General features: G+C 33.0%; 2 pseudogenes; one reads left to right on the plus strand and one right to left on the minus strand.

Moving 5' to 3' along the window:
- The first annotated feature begins 117 nt into the window (after nt 1-117).
- On the plus strand, nt 118-10529 carry LOC116146575 (annotated as a pseudogene).
- Nucleotides 10530-11055: 526 nt separating this feature from the next.
- LOC116146576 lies at nt 11056-15707 on the minus strand (annotated as a pseudogene).
- Between the last annotated feature and the right edge of the window lie 5655 nt (nt 15708-21362).

A 21362-nucleotide genomic window follows, 5' to 3' on the forward strand; every position in this document is an offset into this window, starting at 1 on the left:
GAGCGCGATTGTGGCGTGGTGCTAGGGTTATGGTGTGGGTGGCAGGGTGTGTTGGCAGGTTGGCATCGAAGGTTGGCCAAAAAGTCGTGCGGCTGTGGAAGACGAAAAGTCGCTCAGATGTGGCCGACGGGATATGGTGAGGTTTTGCAGCGGCTTGGAGTTGGTGTGGGTTTTGCGGCGGCTGGGAGATGGTGTTTGAGGCGGCAAAGGGATGGTGGTGGAGTTGAGGCTAGGCTAGGTTGGGTTGTGAAAATTTTTTGGTAGAAAGACATAAATACCCTTTAACTATTACATTAAATGATTTTTTGTTAATTTAAGGGTGAGAATGTGGAATTTATGAAATCAGGGGTGGGAATTTGTCTTTTCAATAAACCTTGGGTCGGATCATTCGTTTACTCTTTTTTGGGAGGTTAAATAGAATTGTGTAGGATATCTTTACTTTAGGACTAAAATGATAAGTTTCAAACTACAAAGAGATTATTAGAGATTCCATAAAACATCAAGGATATAAAAAATTTTGCCGCGCAATATAATATTATATATCTGCCATTTGTAGTTCGATCTTCTCCGTTAATTTCGGCATGACCGTGGGACCCACTGAAATTGGAGGGTTGATATTCATAATTAATGTGGCTCAACTGTTTTGATCCGTACAAGATTCGTTTCTGATTTCTTAATGGTTTTAGATATATGTGGTTATACTTATCTCCCGCCAACTTTCTCTCCTGTGTGGGTCCCATTGAAATGCATGTGAGCAACTGACGATCTTGTCCATTGATTAAAATGTTTCTTGATGGGTAAATTAAATTAAAATTTGTGTAAAATAATAAATAAATATTATAAAAATAAAAAAAGCCAAAAACAGGTGGCGCCGAAACACGGTTCAACTAACTTCCACCAAAAAATGTCGCTAACTTCCCAGGCCCGACGTTGAATTCTTTTAGTGGAAAGGGAAATGGATTTGGTATTGATTCCCACTCCAAAATGGTTAGAGATATCAAATGAGTCAAGTCAAAGATCATGACACAAAACAAGAAGTATATTGAGATAATAAATTGCTGAAAAATGATACAATTGCTGAAAAACGTGTTATGAATTCACACATCCACAAACGTGTTATGAATTTTTTTTTTTAATAAAAAAAAATGGTATCATATTTATCGTTACGTAAATTCAGTATATATTTTTCAGTAACTATAGTATTGACGTAATAAAATATGTTTCACATGATAAAGAAATCTAATATAATGATTTGTCAGGATTATTAGAGATGTCATATGAATCATTTTATATAGAATTAATGGTATTAATCATCTAAAATTTGATTAATTAACCAAAAAAAAAAAAAAAAAAAAGAATTGTATGAAGTTTCTAAAATAACATAAATCTTTTTTTTTTTTTTTTATGACCGGGAGTGTCTACACCAGTTTATATATATCTCAACTAATTACAAGCCGGGTAAGAGCTTTGATAACTACCCTTATTATAAACCGAGAAGGGATTTGAACTCAGGGCTTCTTGAGTAATACACTCAAGAGATCATATCGAACTACTCGACCACGTAGAGGTAGTTCATAAATCCTTAAATTTTTTAAGTTCTAGTTTTTAAACTAAATGATAGGAGGGTAATTTGATAAAATATTCGTTACTTCATAATAGTGCAAGTTTTATGGGTTTACTAAAGTTCTTGAGCTTCCTACTAACTTTGCAGCACTTACTCTAAGAGCGGCAACAGCAAGTGCCCTTACTCAACATCTTTTAACAGGATGGATCAACTACTTATTTAGTTACGTTACGATAGAACCAACGGATGAAAGAACAACAATTCTCTGTTCATGGTTTCATGGGAAAAGAGTGAACAGTCGATTCGGCAAGGAGAGGTGTTACGAACACCAGGGCAATCGACATATTTTTTGTTATTGTAAAAATTTTAGAGAGGGTTTTGTCATTACATCAAACTTCAACGATAAATAGTTTTAACTCTTTATATAATAAAAAGTATGTTGTGAGAATAATAATAATATAGTTGTTTTATGGTATATTGTAAAGATATTATAAGATAAAATTTATAATTTCGATACATTGAAAATTGTAAATTAATAATATGCATCGAAATAAATATAAATCTTCTATCTAATTGTGTCCTTGTTTTAAGGGCAAAAATTAAGTTAACCTATAATATAATTTCTAGCATGATAAAAAATCTATGGTGTGAATTTTTATTTGAGATTAATAGAGATGTTAAATGAGTCAACTCAATGTCCCAACGTGTTTTCCACAACAAAAGAAAAAAACGTTTTGCTTAAGAAGAAATCTTCGGCGGATTGACTCAAATTGAGATCTCAAGCAAGAAAAATCCACCGAAAGGTTTAAAATAAGAGATATGCCACTAACTTCACGTTCAAGTTGATAATTTTTAATTTAAAAGACTTTTATTAATTATTGTTGATGCGTGATTTTGACACCAACAACCTTATACGTGTAAAATACTAAATAAGTCTTATAAATTACACATGATTGATTATGAAAGTTGTATATAGAGTTGAGATTATATATATTTGTAAAAACATAAATAAAAGACTGACAAAGAAGATTTTTATAGTGGTTCGGATGGTTAAAATGAATCTTATATCCACTGTTATTTTATTATTCTCTTATTATTTTTCTAATATTGCTTGTAAGGCGTGCAAAAATGGAGAAATATTTTGTTTACAGAGAAAAAATAATAAGACTCAAACGCATGCCTAGCTCTCATATGCCCAGCCAATCTCTTGTTCACGAAGAGAGGTGTCCATTTATACACTTTTGAGCTCAACGTAATGAGTGTTTTTTTAAGTTGCCTTGATACATAGAGAACTCATTCATCCTGATCCTTTACTTTGATAAAGGTGGGATAGGTGTTATAATATCTTTTGAGGCGATTTGGGTTTTGACAGTTAATACACTTTGTCTTTTAGGCAATGCTAACATTAGTGTGTATTTTTTAGGCATAACAATTATTATCCGTATTTTTTGTGGATGTATTATTTAATTTAATCAATCAACTCTTTGTGTTTCAAATATTATCATAATTTTTTTTTTTTTTTTGGTTAAAATCGTTAAATATTTATATTCGAACTGTAAAATAAGTCAATCACTAAGTATTGTTCAATTTTTATTTTTATTTTTTTTAATTTGTGTTATTTATTTATGAATAAGAGAAGAAAAAGGTGAGTCATTTAACCTTAATTTTATGGGTCAATTTGGTATGACAATACACGTTTATCACCTTTAACATTTGTATATATGCATATTCAGACAAGCTAGTTATAACTGTGGAATCAAACTAATTTATTGTTATAGCCTATAAGAAGGTTATAACTTAATAGAGGTTTAGTTACAAAGATTACTGTTTTGATTTTTGATTTTATAATTCACTTTTTAGTAGTATTTATTAGAGTTTCAATTCATTTTTTCAGTAGTCATTGCTGCAATTAGACAAGAAGAGAAATGAAATAATCCTAAGGATGATAGTATGGAAATACAAAAAGTTTTGTGCCGAAAAGTTCTAAATATGCTTGAGAAGCTAGAAATATTTTGGCTTCAACAAGAAAGTATCTATGCTAACGAGTTATTAAATACCCCGCAAGTTAAAAGATACGGTAACAACTCTAAAACGTAAATTATTTTCCCAAACAATTTTAAATAAATATTTTTATTTTATATTAAATATTTAATATAACATAACATATTTTTTTTTTAATATACATATAATTATTACTATGTGAAGGTAACTTTCTTAAGACAGGAATTAGAAAATTATAACTTATTACAATGCGGAATTTATTATTGTTTATAACTATCCCAAATTGAGATTATAATTTTTTATGATTATATAGAGGCTATTTTTATATAGTATATTACTATAGAGATGTTTTACTGTATACTTATATATGAGAATAGTGCAAAGATAGGACCATCATATAGTACGTTTAGGATGCGTTTGGTTCAGGTCATATAAGATTATTTTAGTAATCTTCGTTTAATTTTCAAGATTCTCTTGTTTGGTTTGCAAGTAATAAAATATTACGGTAATCCTTTATTGTAAATAGTGTTTACTGTTGGTGATATAAGGGGTAATCAAATTATCTTTCTAGGGGGTGTTATTAAAAGATTACCGAAGTAATATGATTTTTATACCTATTTTGTCATTAATTAAATACCATTTCGGACACAATTGCCCTCAAATGTCTACCAAATAACCATTAACCTAGACCCCCTACATATGAGAATTCAGCTAAAACACCCTAGCCACAAAAAAGTTTAAAAGTTAATAAAATACTCCTAGCCACCCAAGACAACCGCTGGTCGCCAACGACAGTCGTCATATCGGCGCATGACTGGCGGGATCTAGTTGGCCAGCACATTCGACAAGTTGTGCGCCATTCCAACAATTGCTGGCGGTGGTGGCTGGATGCCAGCAGTGGCTTAGGGTGGGTGGGGGTGATTTTGCTATAAATTAAAGTTTTATATTGCTGAGCTGTTTTAGCAAAATTTTAAATATAGGGGTTTAAAAGAAATGATTCAAAAAAAAAAAAAAAACATTATATTAATATTTTAAAAGGAAGGATAATTTAGTAATTTATATAACATACTCACTCATTTATCTCTCAACCAAACATATCATTATAACATATCCACCAATTTATTCAAACCTAATCAAACATATTTCCCTAAACATTCTTAATAATCTTCAAAATAATCTATCTTTCCATTAATATAATATACCCTGAACCAACACACACCCTTGATGCTAAAGACGTATCGACCACCAGATGTGTCGTTTCAATGTAAAAAGTTGGAAAAAGATTCAACTAATAATGTTTTTTCATCTTTCTAGGATGAAATGTCCTGTCTTATAAGTGACATATAGACACCGTTGGATGGATAACCCAATGATATTAATCATATTGGTTGTTAGAATTGTTTATTTAAAATTAGACTTGACACAAACCTGAAAGATGAATGGTTTAACCTAATTTTTATGGGTCAATTTGATATGACAATACGCGTGTAACACATTTAACTATTATTTTAACTTTTATTCATATGTATACACATATATTTTTAACTTTAGCAACGTGTTTCGAGGGATTGAATAGGAATGAGAATAAAGGGTTCAGGGTTTAAGGTTATGTAAAAATTTGAAAAAAAAGATTTGACGAATGTTTTTTCAACTTTCTACGATAAAATGTTACGTCTTTCAATTGACATGTAAACAAGATTGGATAGAGAACGTAACGGTTATTCTAATGAGACCCACAATGTCTTCAAACATGCCAAGTCAATTTCTTTCATCTTAATTTTAAAATTAATATTAAATCAATTTACAATTTAACATATTTATTGATTATAAAAAAATAATAATAAATCCGAACTAGGCCTTAACTTTTAATTTTAAATAAATTTGATTTTTTAATTATATAATAAATTATTTGTATCTACTTATTAAAATTTTAAATATATAAAGACAAAGACATAATGAAATTTTGTTTTCTTATTCAAGGAATAAGAATCAATTATATAATGACAAAGACAAAGCACATACTTGCATCCATAATATAAACAATCACAAAATTGGCGAATATATTTTCATTCTTCATGAGAACAAACAAATAATTAGGGATTATATGAGACAAAACACATATTTGTATCTATCATGAAAACAACTTAACAATGATGGATGACTATGGGTCGATTATGGTATGCGTTTGCATAATTCCCGCGAAAGGACAATTTTAAATTATGCGACAATTATACTTTGTTGTATACATATTTATAAATAACTTTAGGACGAAAGGTGGGAATTTATCAAACGCTGACTCTTAACAATTATCCGTGTGAGAACATCTATGATACACAAAAATATTTCGTCACTTTATTACTACAAATTTTCTTAATAAACTATCAATCATATACATAATAAAGATTTTTAATGAGAGAGAAAAAAGTAATACTCATAGATGGTGCAAATGTATTGGTTGGTTGTATGAATGGCATGGTTGATTTTAGTAATAGCCTTATCGTAACAAATTATTGATATGGTTAACCAACCTACAATCCAGTTAGCCACAAGTCCGATATTTCACACAACCAACTTCTTATTAAAAAAAAAAAAAAAAAAAAAAAACATCAACTGCTTGGCGTTTGTGTCCTTGTGAGGAATCATTGGCCGACGAATTTGATCAGTGTTAACAATTTGAAGATTTTCTAGTATTTTGAAAATTGTGTCGTAACGCAATTTTTCGGTCAGAATTCGACGGTGGTGGTCGGAATCTGACATGCGGATGGTGGGGTGTTTTATTGTTTTATAAAATTTTATATATGGGGGTATTATAAAATTAGCAAACCTAGGGGGTTTTTTTATAAATTTTCAAATTATTAAAAAACTAAAATATCAAACTTCAAGGGCTTTTAGTCTTTTCACTATTATCAAACGAAAATCACTACGGAACATAACGGAAGAGGGTACCTATTTGTCGTTTCAAAACCTTTGGATACCAACTGCGTTTCGACAAACCTTGGTATGCGTAAGTCGTTCAGCCTTTAAATATTTTCTATTTTGAAAATTAGAAATTTCTTAAAATTATAATATTAAAAATAACTTATACTATAATTATAAAATAATTTAGATTTAAATAAATGATTTAGGGTAAAATGGGAACAAATTTAAATTCACGGCCAAATTGAACATTGATCAAGTATATCCTTAAGCTCTAACGTCGTCAAAGTTCGTTAAAGGGTAATGGGCATTTTCGTCATTCCACTTTAATAAGTTTTTAATTAATCTTGATTAAGCTTTAATCCCATCCAAGTAAAAACTATTCTAAATTACATTTCACAATTTAGAACCCTATAACTAATTTCATCTTTTTATCTTCTTACCTATTTCCTTTATCTCTCACAAAAATAAGAACGGTAATGAAATAAATAGTTTAAGATTTATAAAAAAAATATATATTTCATTTCTAATTTGTTGGCCCTCTCATCCGCTAAACTTGACAGTTTAACCCCTTAACACCCAGAGTAATTACATTTGGTCCTTGAGGCTTGCCCTATAAGATTCCAGAGTTCAATTCGGTGGAGACTTTCCATCCTTTCTCCATCTGCAACAGCTGTTTACTGTCATTCAAACTTCCTTCCATCAAAACCAATCAACTTGATATTTTAATTCCAGAAAAATTTAATATTTAAGTTCAATTTCAAATCATTACAGTAATTAATTAGTCAACGTACTCTTTTTCTTCAAATATTATACAGGGGCGTTCAAGCTAATATCTCAGAGAGGAGAGCGTGAAGAAGGATATATAATAAAAAAAAAAATGCACGGCGGCAACCACTGGGGAGGCCGTTGGAGATCGAGACCAGAACGATAACCAAAAGAGTCGTGAATTAAGCGAGTGGGACAAAGCGTCGTTGCATTCGCAGCAACATCTACATCATCATCATCATCATCTCGATGAGACGAGCAGAGCTGGCTACTTGGACCTCCAGAAAGAAGAAGAAGAAGTACGTAGACTTGGGATGCATTTGTTAAGCCGCAAGGCGTTTTAAATGGACGCTCTTGTCTATCGCCATCGCCTTTGTGGTACGCTCTCCCGATCATCATCGTTAAACGATCCAAACACAAAGCCAAACCTCCTCCGGATAATTATACCGTCGCCCTCCAGAAGGCTCTCTCTTCTTCAATGCTCAGAAGTGTAAGTCTATCTCTTCGAATTCGCCATTTTGTTCTTGATTTGATGTTTATAACATTCTGCATGCTCTCTTAGAACTCAGAAGAACAGGCGTGTAGTTTTTTTTTTTTTTTGGCTAATTACGACGGCGCCTGTTCCTTTAAAATTATTTTTTTCTTTTTTATTTATTAATTACGCTAACGTTACCTTTAAAAATATCGTTTTCCTTTTCTAACTTATTGATTATGGTAACATTACCTCTAAAATTATCGGTTTTTTTTTTTTTTTTTTTTTTTTTAAATTTAGCTTGATGATAACATTAGTCAATATTAAGATCATAAATTAAAGGTTAAAAATAAGATAAAATATATTATTACATCATATTAAATTACGGCCCGAAATAAGTTTTTAGATCATAATCGAAAGTAAAAAGGTGTTACCTTTTTGAATTATGGTCGAATGGTAATAGCTATCTTATACCTTTTGAATTATGGCGAGTAAGTTTATAGTTAAAAACAAAGACGAGAAAGGGATAGCATTAGTTACCACTTTTGAATTCGGATTGATTAAGTTTGTCACTATAATTCGAAAGTCGAGAAAGAATAGCGTTAACCTAACATATTTTATTTTTTAAAGTAATTTGGACCATCCGATTATATTTGGTTGATCGATTGAGTCTTGCTCTATAAGGTTCAAAAAATACTCCTGATCATAGTATGAAGGTTGATTAATTACACGCTTACTTGACTAAGAGGAATAGCCTAAAGAAATAAAACCGTGGGGTCAATTTATAAGCAAGAAATAATATAAATTTTCAATTATTTATTATAATAATGTTCTTACCTCATAATATGGAATAATAGTGATATAAGCGAGGTTTAATTTTTTTCTATTTTATTATTATATACAAGAACTAATTAAAATGAAGTATTATTCTGGATCCCATGGCTTCAAACTGAGATCTTTCTTCCATGGTTGTTAATGCATGATTTAAAGGTGTAGTTAATTTGTGTTTGTGGTGCAGCTGGGAAATTGCCGAAGCGAACATGGGATATCATGGAGGGGGAATTCAGGGCTGAATGAGAGAGTGAGTGATTGAGTGATGTTAAAGGAGGTCTTGTTGGAGGATATTATGATGCTGGTGATAACACAAAGTTCATTTCCAATGTCATATGCCATGACAATGCTGAGTTGGAGTTTGATTGAATACAGTCACAATATAAGCCATTGGAGAGTACGACATGTCAGAGATCTCATCAAATGGGGCATGACTATTTGCTTCACCTCAATCTACTGCCACCGAGATTAACCAAATCATGCCAGGTTGGTGGATCTCAGAGAATGGCACTTCAAACCAGATGATCACACTGTTGGACGAGACCAGAAGACATGGACTAGCAGACCAGTACAACCACCAGCAGGCCCTGATCTCGCGGGAAATGGCGGCGGCTCTCGCGGCGCCTCCATTGTTTTCCGTGCAATTCTGCTACTCCAAGAAGCCTGATCAAAGGTGCCAAAACAGTGTTGATTTCGCGAGACGGCGGCAAACGAAGAACGTATTCAGAGGGAACCCTATCGAGCATTTATAACTACTACTGGCTATTATGAGAATATATGTGGGGAGCTGCATGGCTGTATATGCCACTGGGAATAATTCCTATATTTCCCTGGCAACAAATCCTGGATTGCCCAAGAATTCCAAGGCATTTTTTATGAAGCCTGATAATATTGTTCTCAATTGGGATAATAAATGCCTGCTGCCATGCTCCTGTTGACTAGGTCCGGATTCCTGAATCCTGGATATCTCTGAGGACATGTTGAGGAGTATCACAACACAACAACTCTTACTATTGCTCTTATCTTCTCAGCAATTCCATGTCTTCAACTGGACAAGGTATGCGCTTGTTCGTTATGAATCATTTCCTTTTCCCTTTTTTTTTTTTTTTTTATTTTCTAATCATTTTAATATTTTAGAAAATAGAAGATGAATTCACAAAATTTATAACAGAATACTCGTAGTTTTCTCTTTTATCTATCTTCAAGACGAATGTCTGCAAGAAAGAATGACTTCAGATAGATAATGAGTTGTTGAATGATGAGATGGATTGATGTTTTAATCAGGGGAATGATCGAACTGAACATGGAAAAGCAAGCCTCTGCAGTATAGGCTAATGCTGCTCTTGGCATCTCGTTTGTTGATACCTGAATGCTACTGATGTTCCTGGTTTCACCTGTGGCCTTCCTTTCATTTCATTAGATCAGCTAAGGAATTCTCCGCCCTCAGGTAATGATCAATCATCCGTTTCATATCGATTTCATAATTGGACGGTTGTATGTGCAACGAATGCACGGAAGCTTGAATGATCACTAATTGGTCATTTTTATGTTTTGCACAGGTGGATTACATTCTGGGTAAGAACCCCTTGAAGATGAGCTATGTGGTGGGGTTCGGCAACAAGTTTCCCGCATGTACATCACGGGGTGCTTCAATACCCAAAGACAACAAGAAGTACTCATGCACTGGAGGCTTCAAGTGGCGCGACACCAAGAATCCCAACCCTCACAACATTAAGGGAGCCATGGTTGGAGGGCCTGATAAGTTTGAAAAGTTTCGCGACGTGCGTGGCAATTATAGCTACACCAGCCAACTACTGGGAACGCTGGCCTGTTGCTGCACTGCATCCTTGACAACAACCGCTGGTTATGGCATTGACAAAACACCATGTTTACAGCTGTTCCACCACTGTATCCACAGAGCCTCCCCCTCCAGCTCCTTGGAGCCTTGAATGCATGTATATAAACTGTACATGCTAATGTCCCTCAAGGTTGTTTTACTTTTACATTCTTGTTGTACAAAAACGTCAGATATGTTATCATACAATGATATCAGAGAGTGACATTGACATATCTTCTCATACGTGCATACATTTACGTAACATATCATGAAACCGTTCAAACTAATCGAGAAAATATGCCTGTGGAAAGTATGAACCTGTCAACCACCAACCTTTACTTGCTAAATGAAGTAAAAATTTAGTGTACTTTCGATTTTGCTGAGTCGTAGACATTGAAGATGATCTCAAAAAGAAAAGCAGACGAAGACACAACCAAGCCACTTTTCAAATTTCTGGGAATGTACAGTTATGATCACTAACATCCTGCATTGAATCGATGGTCTAGTTCAGATAACTGTTTACATGCAAGCAAGAAAATGGTGCAGAAGGACAGCATCGATTTTTAAGCGGCTATTATTTCAAGGACATTAAGAATGGGTGTAATTTTGAAGCAAAGTGCATTTTAACCAGCAAAAGTTGGGACTGTGTTTCAGCTTAGTATTGCTTTAGCAGGAATCAGGTTCATAGGGAGTACCGACACCGCCTGCAGCAAGTGGAGCAGCTGCAATTCCTTTGATTTAGCAAACACCTGAAGTGAGCCAGCCTTCCAGTAACTGTGTTGTATCTTGCAGCTACCATACGGTGTCCATAATCGCTCTTCAGCGCGAGAGGGAGCAAAAGGAAGAAAATCAATATTGTTAGAGTTTATCGGTGCAAACGACTAAATATTGAGCCAATATAAAAGGGAAGTACCAGCAGCTGCCAGCACGGCCATATCGTTTGCTGAATATCTGAGGCATCGACTGTTTCACCCACATGCAAACCTCACCACCGATAACTAATTTCTGTTGGCTAGATTCTTTGATATTTGTTAGTGGTTCATTCAAATAGAACTGCTGCCATGGAGTATCCAAGTGGTCCAAGACCCCTTGTCCTGGTTGCTTACAATGCACCTTAGTCACCTTAACAACATTTTCAGCAACACCACTTCCAAGCCTGCAAGGAAGATTTTAAGAATAAATCAAATTATATCAATCATATACATAGTAATTATGAATGAATCTTACAAATAAAATTTCAATGACCAGCTTATTCTATGACATTCTGATATAACGAATCTTAGGGACCGATTGTCTAGGTTGGATTCGAGTGTAGATATACCAGTTGTGAACCACATTTTGAGATCAATTTTTTCCCGAAGTTGTTGAATGTCTCCTCCCTGCATGTATCATCTTTATGAGTGATAAGAAGTGACAACGATGTCATTGATCATAGACTTCTATTCATAAGATCATACCAGTTAACTAGTTCATATCCATGGGAGGAGCTATTTCGAGCTTTCAAGACAAAGTACTGAACGCTTCGGATTCATTCATCCCCTGCTGTTAACCTGCATATGGAATAGTCAACAATCTAATAGACCGTCTACTGGTTTTCTTGGGTTTATGAAAAAGTTCTAAGGAAGAAAAGCATCGGTCACAATAACTAATGTTATTTTAAAGGACTAGATTTTGATATTGTTACCATTTCGATATGTGAGAAGTCGTTCTCCAGCAACCTGAAAAATAGTAATGATTCTTAATGAGTATCATGATGCATTGCCATACTTATCTATGAGTGCAAGTTTAAAATATTGAACTTATTGTATTGACTTCATCACCTCCCAAGTGACAACTAATTAAATTAAGACTTTACTGAAATCTGAACATTAAAAGTTTCAATAGTATTAGTCGTTTTCATAACTTTTTCTTCTTCGATGTAAAGCATATTATTTACAGAAGAAAAAATGCGATGCCAGGTCTTTTGTAAACGCATTATTTTATGACATGAAGCTACTGTTTTGACAGATATGTTGACATTACCTGAAAGTATCCATCTATCACTGTGAATGTAAAATCATTGCTGACATCAAGTGGCTGCGACAGTCTTTGATGGCCACAAAGAAGGATAGCCGATACCCCTAAAAATTAAAACTATAAATTACTCCAAACCTGAATGAAAGGACGTGGTAAAAGCTTCTTTACATACCATGATGAGCGATACCAAAGAATGAAATGTAGAATTATGGTGTTCATTTGCTAAAATTTAAACAGAGCTAAATAGTCGCAAAAACAACTAGAGACTTGTTCTCTTTTGCTTGTTTGCAAACCCAAGTGTGTTGAATGCCGCAACTATCTTGATACTTCAACTAATTGTCTTTACAGTGTCAGCACTTAAACAATTTGCAAGTTTAGGCAGATTTCTGGGTTTTCTACATTGCATTAGAGCTTAAATATTAAGTTGGGTACTTCCTATTAGCTTAAATAGTTGGATCAAGTAAAAACTAAACAGATTTAAAACGGAAATATAATGATATATCTCCAATTGATAATTACCATCAATTCTAAAAATTACAAGCTCACTGTTTAATCTACTGTATATGAAATCGATGTTTGAATGAAATGTATGTTTTCTACGACAAGAAAAACACTGTAGTGAGAATTGCAGTCATAATTACCAAGAGAAAGCATGTCCCGGAACATCTATTCAGCCAATACATTGATCCCGTTTTTGAGCGTAACTGCAAAATTTTGATGATCAATATGTTAGAGATACACAAACAAGAAATAATATAAAGGGTGCAAACAAGACTGAGATCACTTGCCTCACAATTCAGCAGCATCAGTCATTGTAATCTTTCAGAAACTGAATATGCACCATCCCAAAGTTTTGGATATGAAGGTATCTCCAAAGGAAAAGATTGCGTATCTACAATGTGCCAGTGCAACACATTCTGGATGAAAGCAAGAAGTAATAGTTCATATAGATTAATTTGCAAAGGTGCCATCTTTAAAACAATTGAACTACTAGCTAAACCAATGACATGAGTTATGCCAGCTTTATCACTTCATATAATTTTAGCACGACAATATATGCATTCTTATAGAGCTTTTAGGGGCTTGGAGCTTAAATACTATCATTGTGTCCCTAGCTATCAACTTATGATCATGATCAAGCGGTAATGAAATAAAAATATCAACCAATCACAGTAGTAGCTTGACAGTGCCGAATTACATACCAGCTTGCATAGGCCATAGAGTCAATAACATCTAATCACTGGAACTGGTTGATAAGTCGAGATGTATCTGCAGAGATTTTACTAATCCGATAACATATTCTGTTGGAAAACAAAATTTCCAAGTCAAATAACCTTTATTAATTCCTAACAAGTTGAATGTGCTATGTTAATTATTTGCAGAGTAGTTATATTGTAGGACTCATCAATAACTGCAAGATTTTTCAATAGCTTTTAATATACAAATTGAACCAGAGCTGAAAACGACAACAATCACTCGAATGTCATAAAGCAAGCATAGAAAAGCTTCTCACCAATTAAGAGCCCTCGGAAAGGGACCTTGGCTTATCGAAATGGTCCATGGTGTCTTGGACATCAAGTATCCTGGACTTGAAGTTGAATTGACATATTTGGCTCAAGGTCTGCAACATTTCATGCAAATACAGTATTTAAGAACTACGTATTCTATTTAAACCTGCAAAGCATCAAGACTATGTACCATGATGATAGCACTAACTGAAGAGCATGTAAAGCCCGTAAACTGTCTGCGCCTGCATTGTTTCATAATAAATTTGAAATGATCAGAGATGAGAATTAATATATCTCTGTATTTTACATCATGCCAAGTACACAAACAAATGATACATGCTCATCATCCATCAGGCAGCCAACTATGCATCATGGACATACCTTCTTAAGGTTGCCTGCAGCAATAGTTTCTCATTTAAAGTTCATTAGCAATCATAAAATAATTCAATAGACAAATGTCTTATTCATCCATAATGAACAAAGATGGTACAAACTGTACTGTTTCAGCTAAAATACCACATAAAGAAGTGAAAACCATGACAATATAACCATTGTTCATGCCAAATAAGCTAAGTTGAAGAATTTTCCTAGGTTAAGGGCCATCCCAAACGAAATGACCAAATCCGATCTCTAATGCTCTATCTAACAAAACTTCATAAGCATTGACAAAGAGAATCAACCATGGAGTTGGCGAAGACCAAACAATTTAGATAATTTTTTCTTTTTTATGGTATCTATCCTATGTTTCTATCATCAAAATGCTTAGGAAGTTTTATAATGTATTTTGTGACGGTCCACTGACCTCATGATTGGTTAAGAAATATAAAACTTATCTTAAAAATAAATGCCCTGAAGATTACATCCCAAAAAGCGGAGAATTATTTCGATTCTTTTTTTGTGGTACAGACTTAATGCCAGCATTCAAAGACATTATTTTCATTTTCACATTCTTGTCATGTTCTTGCTACATTCAGGTTAATATAAGTCACTATCGATCGGTCCAACAAATTTCCGCAACTAATTTCAACATCTCAACTGTCAACAACTAATCCAAAAACATAACTTCATATTTAAAAGTAAGAATTGAAAAAGGATCAGTGGGCCTACCTCAATTTGCGCATAAGCCGGCATCTCAGGAGATGGAACCAATAACTTATAAGACTCATCAACCCCATATTGTAACTGCAAATTTCAATAACAATTTATGCGTAAAAATGTTTATTTCGTGTTAAAGTACTAAAAAAACATAATCCTCCAGCTTTCAAGCCACAATTGAATTAAAGCTATAACGCTAGAAATCTTATTGAAGAATCAAACAAAAAGAAGAGCATTGATCCTTTAGCTTTCAAGCCAAAATTGAATTAAAGCCATAAATTTGGCCAAGCAAAAGCCACCACAAACAAAAACAAAAACATCATATTCGGAATCAAATTGCTAATAAAAGTAACAAAAAGAAATGAACAAAATATACCTCATCATGTTGAGTTAAAATGACCACATTCAAACCCACAGAATGAGAGGAATTATCATACTTGGAAACATTACCATCAACAGCATGAGCCAACTTCAAGATCAACAAACGAGCGAACCCATCTTTCAAAATCCCAGAAGCGTCGCTGAACTTGCTTCATGGCTCAACAACTTGAAATCTCACTCATGTACTTTTTTTCTGGCCATGGCCCACAGAATACGGCAAAGCCCAACCTTTACATCTTCTGCATTCCACCTCTGTTGCCACCACTATTTTAACAAAAACCAACACAAAAACAAGAACCCACAAAGGAAATCTCCCATCTTCACCACAAACTTGAAGCAAAATCAATTGAACAAATGCATGAAGATATATAAGTTAATGGCTATAATGTATAAAAAAATATGTGATAAAAAAAGAATCTTGAAAGCTATATATGAAGAAAGACCAAAGAATTTGTATGTGCACTTGTGAGTAAGACAGACAAGACAGGTTTTTCTTTTACTGTTTTATCTTCAAATTAATGAAGAGGTAAATTCATTATGGCCCCTGATATTTTATTTGTTTCTGAAATACCCTTGTGTTTCTGAAGTAGAATTTTCATGACTTAGGGAGCGATGGGTCGTGTTGGAACAAGTTCATGTTGGGTTATATTTGTATCGTGTTAATTCTTTTAGTCAAAACTTGTCTTTTTGATTCCAGGATGCAAGTTTAAATATGAAAATTTGAAGCAGTTCGTTTTCAGAAGTAAACCTGAACTGACATTATGAGTATTAATAAAATAACCTGAGAGGATTTATGGTTAATACTTCAAAAAGAGTAAGTGAATCATAAGAGGTTTTCTATTATTAATTACCCTATTTTAAATATTTCATATAAATTTACTAATATGCCCTTGAGTCAAAGCATTTTTTTTTTGGGGGAGCAAACGACATGTCCCACCCAAAGATTAGTGAATGGCAAGTTTCTACCTCTCGTTTCATTTATTCCATATTCTCATTCTTAAATGACACTATTAGGACTCTGGAGTCTGACAGTGCTATTACCAAACTGCTCTTGTACCATCCCATTCCAAACCATCACCACCATAGCCCTTTCAAACGAGTGATGCTAGGTACTAATGGATGAGTACTAATATGTGTACTAACTAAAGCATAGTCCCGTACTATGCGATAGTAGGGTATCTGCTTTAGTTAGTACACATTTAGTACATCTATTAGTACCAAAGTATTATTCTTCAAAACCACCCCTTTCCAGTTGGGTTTTGCGTTTTTTGCCCAATTTCTCAGCCTTTTTCTATCCGCCCTCTCCACCGGAATCATCCCCACCAAGCCATTCAACTCATGGGGCCAACCTCTCTAAAACCCCCATATTTCTGACCCTATTCACCTCTTTTCACGGTTAATTGAAGGCCCTTCCCTAGGGTTTGGTTGAGTTAAATGAGGATTGAGGTTTAAATTGTTGGAGGTTTGTGTTGTTGGGAGCCGATTGGGGTTACTTTAGAAGTGTTTGAGGTTGTTAGTTTTTTCCCGGTCGCCGGTGCGACGACGTCCTCAAGTATCCCTTTTTGACGCTTCAACACGCACACAATGTTTATAAAACGGCACAGTTAGCGACCTCTATCCCTAGTGCACGCCAACACCCCCACACAGCGTGAGCGCGATTGTGGCGTGGTGCTAGGTTATGGTGTGGGTGGCAGGGTGTGTTGGCAGGTTGGCATCGAAGGTTGGCCAAAAAGTCGTGCGGCTGTGGAAGACGAAAAGTCGCTCAGATGTGGCGACGGGATATGGTGAGGTTTTGCAGCGGTTGGAGGGTTGGGGTGTTGCGGCGGCTGGGAGATGGTGTTTGAGGCGGCGGCAGGATGTGGTGGAGTTGAGGCTAGGCTAGGTTGGGTTGTGAAATTTTTTGGTAGAAAGACATAAATACCCTTTAACTATTACATTAAATGATTTTTTGTTAATTTAAGGGTGAGATGTGGAATTTATGAAATCAGGGGTGGGAATTTGTCTTTACTAAACTTGGGTCGGATCATTCGTTTACTCTTTTTTGGGAGGTTAAATAGAATTGTGTAGGAATCTTTACTTTAGGACAAAATGTAAGTTTCAAACTACAAAGAGATTATTAGAGATTCCATAAAACATCAAGGATATAAAAAAATTTTGCCGCGAATATAAATTATATATTGCCATTTGTAGTTCGATCTTCTCCGTTAATTTCGGCATGACCGTGGGACCCACTGAAATTGGAGGGTTGATTATCATAATTAATGTGGCTCAACTGTTTTGATCGTACAAGATTCGTTTCTGATTTCTTAATGGTTTTAGATATATGTGGTCTATTTATCTCCGCCAACTTTCTCTCCTGTGTGGGTCCCATTGAAATGCATGTGAGCAACTGACGATCTTGTTCCATGATTAAATGTTTTGATGGGTAAATTAAATTAAATTTGTGTAAAAATAAATAAATATTTAAAAATAAAAAAAGCCAAAAACAGGTGGCGCCGAAACACGGTTCAACTAACTTCCACCAAAAATGTCGCTAACTTCCCAGGCCCGACGTGAATTCTTTTAGTGGAAAGGAAATGGATTGGTATTGATTCCCACTCCAAAATGGTTAGAGATATCAAATGATCAAGTCAAAGTCATGACACAAAACAAGAAGTTATTGAGATAATAAATTGCTGAAAAATGATAATTGCTGAAAAACGTGTTATGAATTCACACTCCACAAAGTGTTATGAATTTTTTTTTTTAATAAAAAAAAAAAAGGTTATCAATTTATGTTACGTAATTCAGTATATATTTTCAGTAACTATAGTATTGACGTAATAAAATATGTTTCACCTGATAAAGAAATCTAATATAATGATTTGTCAGGATTATTAGAGATGTCATATGAATCATTTTATATAGAATTAATGGTATTAATCTCAAAATTTGATTAATTAACAAAAAAAAAAAAAAAAAAAAGAATTGTATGAAAGTTTCTAAAATAACATAAATCTTTTTTTTTTTTTTTATGACCGGGAGTGTCACACCAGTTTATATATATCTCAATAATTACAAGCCGGGTAAGAGCTTTGATAACTACCCTTATATAAACCGAGAAGGGATTTGAACTCCGGGCTTCTTGAGTAATACACTCAAGAGATCATACGAAAGATCGACCACGTAGAGGTAGTTCATAAATCCTTAAATTTTTTAAGTTCTAGTTTTTTAACTAAATGATAGGAGGGTATTTGATAAAATATTCGTTACTTCATAATAGTGCCAGTTTTATGGGTTTACTAAAGTTCTTGAGCTTCCTATAACTTTGCAGACTTACTCTAAGAGCGGCAACAGCAAGTGCCCTTACTCAACATCTTTTAACAGGATGGATAACTACTTATTTAGTACGTTACGATAGAACCAACGGATGAAAGAACAACAATTCTCTGTTCAGGTTTCATGGGAAAAGAGTGAACAGTCGATTGGCAAGGAGAGGTGTTACGAAACCCGGCAATCGACATATTTTTGTTATTGTAAAATTTTAGAGAGGGTTTTGTCATTACATCAAACTTCAACGATAATAGTTAACTCTTTATATAATAAAAAGTAGTTGTGAGAATAATAATAATATAGTTGTTTTATGGGATATTGTAAAGATATATAAGATAAAATTTATAATTTCGATACATTGAAAATTGTAAATTAATATGCATCGAAATAAATATAAATCTCTATCTAATGTGTCCTGTTTTAAGGGCAAAAATTAAGTTAACCTATATATAATTTCTAGCATGATAAAAACTCTAGGTGTGAATTTTTATTTGAGATAATAGAGATGTTAAATGAGTCAAACTCAATGTCCCAACGTGTTTTCCACAACAAAAGAAAAAAACGTTTTGCTTAAGAAGAAATCTTCGGCGGATTGACTCAAATTGAGATCTCAAGCAAGGAAAATCCACCGAAAGGTTTAAAATAAGAGATATGCCACTAACTTCACGTTCAAGTTGATAATTTTTAATTTAAAAGACTTAAATTATTGTTGATGCGTGATTTTGACACCAACAACCTTATACGTGTAAAATACTAAATAAGTCTTAAAATTACACATGATTGATTATGAAAGTTGTATATAGAGTTGAGATTATATATATTTGTAAAAACATAAATAAAAGCTGACAAAGAAGATTTTTATAGTGGTTCGGATGGTTAAATGAATTATATCCACTGTATTTTATTATTCTCTTATTATTTTTTAATATTGCTTGTAAGGCGTGCAAAAATGGAGAAATATTTTGTTTACAGAGAAAAAATAATAAGACTCAAACGCATGCCTAGCTCTCATATGCCCAGCCAATCTCTGTTCACGAAGAGAGGTGTCCATTTATACACTTTTGAGCTCACACGTAAGAGTTGTTTTTTAAGTTGCCTTGATACATAGAGAACTCATTCATCCGATCCTTTACTTGATAAAGGTGGGATAGGTGTTATAATATCTTTGAGGCGATTTGGGTTTTGACAGTTAAACACTTTGTCTTTTAGGCAATGCTAACATTAGTGGTATTTTTAGGCATAACAATATATCCGTTATTTTGTGGATGTATTATTTAATTTATCAATCAACTCTTGTGTTTCAAATATTATCATAATTTTTTTTTTTTTTGGTTAAAATCGAAATATTTATATTCGAACTGTAAAATAAGTCAATCACTAAGTATTGTTCAATTTTTATTTTATTTTTTTTAATTGTGTGTATTTATTTATGAATAAGAGAAGAAAAAGGTGAGTCATTAACCTTAATTTTATGGGTCAATTTGGTATGACAATACACGTTTATCACCTTTAACATTTGTATATGCATATTCAGACAAGCTAGTTATAACTGTGGAATCAAACTAATTTTTGTTAAGCCTATAAGAAGGTTATAACTTAATAGAGGTTTAGTTACAAAGATTACTGTTTTGATTTGATTTTATAATTCACTTTTTAGTAGTTTTATTAGAGTTTCAATATTTTTTCAGTAGTCATTGCTGCAATTAGAAAGAAGAGAAATGAAATAATCCTAAGGATGATAGTATGGAAATACAAAAAGTTTTGTGCCGAAAAGTTCTAAATATGCTTGAGAAGCTAGAAATATTTTGGCTTCAACAAGAAAGTATCTATGCTAACGAGTTATTAAATACCCCGCAAGTTAAAAGATACGGTAACACTCTAAAACGTAAATTATTTTCCCAAAAATTTTAAAAAAAAAATACAGTTTAACAAAATAAATAAATTTTTTGATTCCATAAAATGAAAATTTAAATGTAATGTTAATGCCAGGTGCATACAGTTGTGCAAAACTGACTTAGTCTTAGTTTTAATTTAATTTCTCCATGCATTACGCAAATGGTAATTTTAAATGCATTTTATATTTTATTTTTATTTATTTAAAAGTAATGTGAACATGACATTAATGATTTAATTCCCAACACAAATTATAAAAATTCAACGTGCATTATAATTGCTGCCTGGGAATATCTTTTGTCGGATATCGATGCATCCATTAAGCTAATTGATTTTCATTGACTTAGCTGAACATTTATTTATTTATTTTATAATAATCTTATTTACTTTTTAATAACGGTTTTTAAAACAGCCAATAGAAGTTTATTTTCTAACTACTCTAATAGTTTTTTAAATGATAAATTTATAAATATGTCCATAAAAATATCTAAACTCTAACCAATACTTGAAAATTTTGTTTTTTCAATTATGAAATAAGAGTTATTTATTTATTTTTTACTTATTAGTATTTTATAACTGTGATAAAGTCTTCTTATCCTTCTTCGTTATTCTTTGCAGAATCTATAATGATTGAAAAATTATAACTCCAATTCTCCAAGAAAACATCTAGAAATGAGATTTTAATAATTTTTTTTTTTATGATTGCTTAAAATTACTTTATATTTAATATATTAAAGACGTGCATAATATGATTAATTTTTTTTTTTT

The sequence above is a fragment of the Pistacia vera genome, unplaced genomic scaffold (assembly GCF_008641045.1).
Source record: "Pistacia vera cultivar Batoury unplaced genomic scaffold, PisVer_v2 Contig479, whole genome shotgun sequence".
NCBI classification, from domain to species: Eukaryota; Viridiplantae; Streptophyta; class Magnoliopsida; order Sapindales; family Anacardiaceae; genus Pistacia; species Pistacia vera.